The following is an 8,008-nucleotide window of genomic DNA, read 5'->3' on the forward strand; positions in this document are numbered from 1 at the left end:
CCCGATCTTAACCCCCAGAAGGGCAAGGAAAAACTCAAAACCCCATTAGGGGAAAGGTGAGAAACCTTGAGAAGGGACCACAGATGGGGGAATCCCCCTTCCAGGCTGCAATGGATGCCAACTGGGCAACATTTGACACATAAAATGATGCTATTCAATGTTAGATGAGATAATGTGAGAGTCAATCAAAAGAAGTGCTGCAGGAAGATGACTTCAGTGGAGTGCGTCCTCTTCCAGGGCCGTAATATCCATGGCAGCATATCCAAGGATGAGCCTTCCATTTTGTACTGGTCAGTTGGTGTAAATTCAGAACAGCCACTTCCAAGTGAATCACCATCACCTAATTCCCACGTCGGGAAATTGGGAACATAAAGAAAGAACAGAAGTAGTAAACAGGCCAACAAGTAGTTCAACGAAGTGCTGAAATATAAGGAAATCAGAAGAGGCGCTGCATGAAGACGACTTCGGCAGAGCAGGTCCCTCCCCGGTTGGTCAGTGCCGTAATCTTCAAAGCATGTCCCCATCACCTAATTCCCAAGCAGGGGAAGAGGGGGCAGAAAAGAGAAGAAGCGGCAGTAAACAGGCCAACAAATAATTAAATGAGATGCTAAAGTATATAAATAAATTGATCAAATGATGTGCTGCAGGAAGACGACATCACTGGAACAGGTGCATGCCCAGTTGGTCAATGCCTTAAATTTCATAGTGGGTCACCTTCACCTCATCCCCCAGCCGCGGGAAAAGGGGGCAGAAAAGAGAAAAAGGCGGCAGTAAACAGGCCAACAAATATTTCAGCTAAATGCACAAGAGTATAAATGCGTCTTTAATAGTGTTTTGAACATTTCTACTGAGGTGGCGCCTCTAATACCTGAGGGTAGTGCTTTCCAAAGCATTGGTGCCCGAATAGAGAACGCTCTAGAACCTGCGGACTTCTTTTTGGCTCGCGGGATCACTAAAAGACCAGCATTTTGTGAGCGAAGGTTTAGCAGAACTTTAAAATCACCTCTCAAGTGGACCGGAAGCCAATGCAAATTGGCTAGTATCGGGGTAATATGATCAAACTTTCTCGTCCTAGTCTTTTAATACACGAGACCACCCTAACCTTGCAAAACAGCATTGTGATGTGTTTCTATATGCCCGATTCAGTACTGAATTCCAGTGCACTGTCTTATTTATTTATCTAATTTATATATTTGTCTGTATTATTGTTGTATTGCACTGGAGAGGGGAGCCCTCTAATCTCGTGGCACACTTGAGTACAATGACAATAAAGGGATTTCTATTCTATTCTATTCTATTTCTAGACATGGGGAGACCCGAGAGCAAAATGTTACAATAGTCGAGGCGAGACGTAACAAACGCATGGATTAAGATTTCTGCATCACAAGTTGATAGAATTGGGCGAATTTTAGCAATGTTACGCAGATGAAAAAACACAGTTCGAGTAATATTTTTTCTGTGCATTTGAAACGACATAGTTGCGTCAAATATAACACCAAGATTTTTTGTTGAATCCTTTTGGGCAATATTACATTTATCGATACTCAGAGTGGTGTCTTTGAAAAGGTACAGATGACGCGCTGGTCCATTGATAAGCATCTCGGTTTTATCTGAGTTAAGACGCAAAAAAATTGAGAGACATCCATTGTTTAATTTCGGAAAGACATTCCTCTAATTTATCGCAATCACGCGGATTCGTTATATCCAACGGCATGGATAATTGCGTATCATCAGCATAACAATGAAAACTAATGTTATATTTCCGTATAATATCACCAAGCGGTAGCATATAGATGCTAAACAATAGAGGTCCAAGTACCGATCCCTGCGGAACTCCACATGTGATCTTACAAAGATCCAAAGTCGTATTGCCATGAATTTCACGGTGCGTCCTCTCCGACAGATACGAATTAAACCAAGAAAGCGCTGAACCTGAAATGCCAACACACGTTTCAAGGCGTTTTAATAATATGTTATGATCAACGGTATCAAAAGCGGCACTAAGATCGAGTAAGAGTAATATTGATGAGGTGTTGGCGTCCATAGCTATGAGAAGATCATTAGTAACTTTAGCAAGGGCCGTCTCAGTAGAGTGGTCGGCTCTAAAACCCGATTGGAAAGGTTCAAATTGATTATTAGCAGTCATATATTCATTAAGTTGTTGCGCTACGACTTTTTCAAGAATTTTTGCAATAAACGGAAGATTTGAAACCGGCCTATAGTTGATGAGGCTCTCTGGGTCGAGGTTTGGTTGCTTAAGTAACGGTCGGATAACGGCGGTCCTAAAAGCTGCTGGTACTACACCCGTGGTAAGTGATAGATTAATTATATTTAAAACAGACGGTCCTAGGGTCGTAAACAGTTCTTTGATTAGTTTGCCAGGAAGCGGATCGAGCACACAAGTTGTCGGTTTTGCCGCACTCACCAATTTTGTTAGGCTCTCAAGAGATATTTTTTTAAATTGACATAAGGTTATCGGACAGTTATCAGCCCTAATGTCCCTATTAACACCATTTATCGCGGAATTCAACGGAATTTTAAGAACAGTGTCTTTAATCTCATCACGAATACATTCTATCTTCTGAGTAAAAAATTGCATAAAATCGTGAGCTGAATAGGAAGAGCTATCCGAGGTTGGTTGCTGTTGCGTTAACATTGCTACGGTATCAAATAAATATTTAGGGTTGTTTTTATGTAAGACAATTAATCTAGAATAATAATTAGTTTTGGCTAGATTAAGCGCTTCTTTGTATATTAGTAAACTATCGCACCATGCCTGACGGAAGACCTCAAGTTTGGTCGCACGCCATTTGCGCTCAAGATCGTTTCAGTACGCGCGTTTCCTCTGTAAACCACGGAGTAAGCCTCTTTGGACGAGTTTTAGTTTTTAAAGGCGCGACGGAGTCAAGCGCATTTAACAAAGCGACATTAAAGTTGTTTGTGAGATCATCAATCGTACCAATATAATTAGGAAACGAAGCAGTTGCTAAAGGGAGTAGCTCAGAGAGCGCAGCGATTGTTGAGGAGTTAATATTGCGGCTGCTATCGCTTTGATTATGGTCAGAACGATGACCATGAGCCAAGACTTCAAATTTGATAAAGTAATGGTCAGATAAAGCACTGCTATATGGTAATACAATTATTTTTGAGGATGCTAAGCCTCGGGTTAATACCAAATCTAACGTGTTACCATTTGTATGTGTAAAATATTTGCTTGTAGGACTGATTTTCAGGAGTTGATAACCGCTGCAGTATGTCCAGTTAGAACACAATATTGTCCAGATGAGGAATAATCAAACCAGTTTGGTCCATGTAAACTTTAATTTGTTTCGATATGGATGTGTGTATGTGTGTGTGGTTTCTGTGGAGCAATTAAAAAGAAAACATGAGCGGATACAATGGAAAGCCTCATCGACACAACATTAATTGCCGTAGTCATAACCATAACAAATCAACAAAACAGCACAAGCAACATTAGCTGAAATGCCCACAAACAAATCGCTTTCCCACAAAAAATGATATTTTATGTTGAGTCACTTACATGCTAATGCACGCACACCTTGTGGTTGGATGGCTTCGGAGAGAATGACTGTACATCCCTTGTCTGTTACCTTTCGTGGGTCCTAAAATAGGTGGCTAAAAACATGCCCATCTAAAATGCAATTGTATGAACAGGCGAGCCACCAGAGGGTGCTACAACGGCATACTACAAAACAACCTGACCTTTTTAACAGCCGCCCCCAAATCTGAGAAGCAGATTTGTATCACTTGAAGCCAGTTAATTGTCTTCTTCTGGTGGAAAGGCGGGCAACTTTATGAGGCGAGACATCAGTCTTACGAAAATTTTGTCATTCACGCGAACCTCTGCCGGTTGGATCCTATTGGCTCTTCCCTGTATAGTAGTCTTAACTATTCCGACAAGCCAAAGGGCTCTCCGAGACTGTGGGTCCGCCAACATCACCACAGCTCCGACCCTGAGGTCATCCTTGTCCTCTGTCCATTTGTTACGAGTTTGTAAGGCGGGCAGGTGATTTTGTGTGAAGCATTTCCAAAACTGGTCACCGAGAATTTGACTATGTCTCCAGCGCTTCCTGCTCAGAAGATCGGATTCGGGGTACACCACCTGTGGCAGAGATGAATCATGCCGCCCCGTCAAGAGTGTATTTGGTGTAATGGGATCGGGATCTGCGATGTCAGATGGGTCATGATGGGTTTGAGTGACCCAAAGTTGTGTACTTTCCGATGCGCACTCAACGGGAAGGTGTTCAAGCGTTTCTGGGTGACTGGTTGCCCACTGCCTGAGTTCAAATCCACCTTCTGCCAGCAAATCTCGTAGTTTGTTGGCTAGTGACTTAGCTTTCTCGACTGATGGTAAACTTTTCAGCCAATTGTCTACGTAGAAACAACGCTCAATTGCCGCACGCACATCTTCATTAGGTTGACTGTTATTTGTCACATGCATTTGCAAAGCAAACGTAGCACAGCAAGGGCTTGAGACGGTTCCGAACAACAGAACTAACCACTGGTACACTTCAGGGGGTTCAGTCACTGTGTTTCGCCAGAGAAATCTCAGGTACGACTGATCTTCGGGAAGGAGACGTATCTGGTGGGACATTCCCTTTATGTCGCTGCTAATGGACACCATATTCTTTCTGAACCGCAACAAGATCCCTAAAAGACTTGAGGTGAGTCTGGGGCCGGGCAGCAGATGTTCATTCGGTGATAGTCCTTTATACTTGAGTGAACAGTTAAACACTATTCGTTTTTTGGCATTGTGCGTTACCATGTGATGGGGAATGTACCAACCTTCGCTGGATTCGACTTCGTCAGGTGTGATTTTCTTGATGTATCCCAAGGTGGGTAGCTTGTTGATCTCGTTTTTATAAGCTATCAACTTACTATTATCCTTTGTTAACCTTTTCTCCATACTGCGTGAATGAGGTAGAACAGCTTCTTTGGGTGCGACCAGCTGTGGCAGATTCTTTCTCCACAACAAGGGTGTGGCATATCTGGAGGCACCATTTACGTCACCCTTGACAGGTTTTTGGGATAACGTCTCGAGTGCTTCAGTGTCATCCCTGGACCTGGTAACCACCCTCTCACTTCGATAAGGCAAGATGTCCAACTGCCATAAACGTTCGACATGAGTAAGAAGATTGGCTTGGGGTGGCTGAGTGGAGGTGAAATGGCATTGCGCGGAGTAGGGCGAATGCTTCAGGTACCTGGAAGGACCTTGCAGGGTCCAGCCCATCGCTGTCTTGATTGCAGCTGGACCGTCAAGTGGTCCGCGCCGGACACGCTCTGTTGGTAGGATGAGGTGTGGATGGTCCGACCCTATTAGGAGCAGTGGTTGTGCATTATATATTTCAGGGATTGGCAACTCTCTCAGGTGGTGATATTTCGTCTTGAGGGCGGCTACTGGGTAGGAATGACTTCCTAGAGCTAGCTCTTTAGCTGTAAAGGCATCTTGTATTTGGTATTTATAATTGGGATTGGTCGCTGAGGACACGGTGAATGACACAGAGGCACCATGAATGATACAGACATCTTGCCGTACAGTGCGCAGGTGTAAGTCCTCCGGGCTCCCCAGGATACCTAATGCTTGAGCTGCCTCGTGAAGTAGAAAGGAACGCTCCGATCCATCATCGAGCACAGCATGGGTGTCGAGTGATGCATCTCCATGTCTCAGGGTGACAGGAATAATTTTGAGCAGCACTTTATTGTGTCCAATTGGTCTGTCCACATAGAGTGTTTCGGCGGTAGAATTTATTGCACGGGGGCTGTCGGCCATGATCGGATGGATGGATGTGGGAGTGGGAAATTCACCGGCATTTACCTCATGAAGCACTTCCAAGTGTTTCCCTTTGCATTTATTACATCTTGCCTTTAAAGTGCATTGTGATGAGAAATGGTTACGCCCACATCTCCAGCACCTCTTGTATGTCTTAATCCAGTTATTAATTTGCTCTTTTGTGAGAATCTTAAAGTTTGTACACTGGTTGAGATAGTGTTGAGTGGTGTTACAGAATGGGCAGAATTTCTTTGGTTCTATTGTAGTTTCTTCGGGATCGCATGTAACTGTTGTGCTTTCTATTTGATTATGATCACTACCAAGGAGGGCAAATGTACCTCTAGGCCTAACCCCTTGTGCTTGCTCTTTCTTGGTGAAAGGGCGGTCTCTGCTGGCGGTTTGGGGGGACTGCATACTATCGTCTTGTACCCTGACTTCGTATTCGAGCCAATCTGATAAGTGTACTAAGGTAGGGATGGGGGTTCTAAGAGGGTTAATATGTCTCTTGAAGTCTGCTCTGAGATGATGCGGCAACTTAGTTAATACTCGGGTGACATGTGATCCACATTTTAGCTCCGTTTGGCCTATGTCGCCCAACTGGTCCAGCATTCCTACTAGGGCCCGAACCTTTAGAGCAAACTTTCGGAATGATTTTATGTCACCGCTCTTGATGTTCGGTTCATCCATAAGCTGGGCGATACGCTTCAGTGCTAACTGATGGGGCTGACCGTATTGTTCATTAAGAGCATCCATAGTGTCACTGTATGGATAACGACTGCTACAGTACGAATCGGCTATAAGTAGTGCCTCCTCTAGCCTGAGATGATCTAGTAAAATCTGGTATTTAAATTGTTCTGTCGCATCCCGTGGCAGGAGATTATCGAGTGCGACCCTAAGACGTGTGAACTCTCGTGGGTCTTCATTTACAAAATGGGGAATAGTAGGAGTTGGCCCTCGATATGTTGGTTCACCACGAGGTGGTGAAAGTGTACGTTGGCGTGTATTGTATCTAGGGGGGTCATATCTGTTCTCTGGACTATCACTTTGTGGGTTGTAGCTTGAATCAATGTAGGTGGACATGATTCGTCTTTGATCGCCTGACTCATAGTGATGCTGGTGGTGAGAATAATACTGTCTATTACGCCGCTGGGTGAGTTCATGACGGCATTCACGTAGATTCTGAGACTCATGGTCGCGCTGGCAATGGTGTGAAATTGAAAGTTCACGACGGTGATAGTGAGGACTTGCAGACTCACGAAGATGTTGACGCGAACTTGAAGCTTCACTACGGTGGCTGCGCGGACTTGGAGGCTCGCGACGACGATGATGTGGACGACGGTGCTGACGTGGACTTGAAGACTCACAACGAGGTTGATTAGGACGACGACGTGGACTTGGAGACTCACGACGGCGTGGACTTGGAGACTCACGACGACATGGACTTGGAGACTCACGAAGGCGTGGACGCGGAGACTCACGACGGCGTGGACTTGGAGACTCACGACGGCGTCGACACGGAGACTCGCGACGATGCTGACGTGGACGTGGGGACTCGCGACGATGTTGATGAGCACGGTGACATGGGCTTGGAGACATACACCGGCGTTGGCGTGGACTTGGAGAGTCACGACGGTGCTGTTGTGCACTTGAAGACTCACGATGACGATGATGATGTGGGCTTGAAGACTCACGACGGCGTTGGCGTGGACTTGAAGACTCACGGCGGTGTTGCTGATGACGATGACGTGGACTTGGAGGTTCACGACGATGTGGATGAGGACGATGACGTGGACTTGAAGACTCACGACGGCGTTGGCGTGGACTTGAAGACTCACGACGGTGTTGCTGATGAAGATGACGTGGACTTGGAGGTTCACGACGGTGTGGATGAGGACGATGACGTGGACTTGAAGACTTACGACGACGTGGACTTGGAGACTCACGACGATGCTGACGTGGACTTGAAGACTCACGACGATGCTGACGTGGACTTGTGGACTCACAACGATGCTGATGTGGACTTGGAGACTCACGGCGATGCTGACGTGGACTTGAGGACTCACGACGGCGTGTACTTGGAGACTCACGACGATGCTGACGTGGACTTGAAGACTCACGACGATGCTGACGTGGACTTGAAGACTTACGACGACGTGGACTTGGAGACTCACGACGATGCTGACGTGGACTTGAAGACTCACGACGATGCTGACGTGG

Source organism: Idiotropiscis lumnitzeri, chromosome 2 (assembly GCF_059441095.1).
Source record: "Idiotropiscis lumnitzeri isolate Australia: NSW breed Sydney's pygmy pipehorse chromosome 2, RoL_Ilum_1.0, whole genome shotgun sequence".
Taxonomy (NCBI): Eukaryota; Metazoa; Chordata; class Actinopteri; order Syngnathiformes; family Syngnathidae; genus Idiotropiscis; species Idiotropiscis lumnitzeri.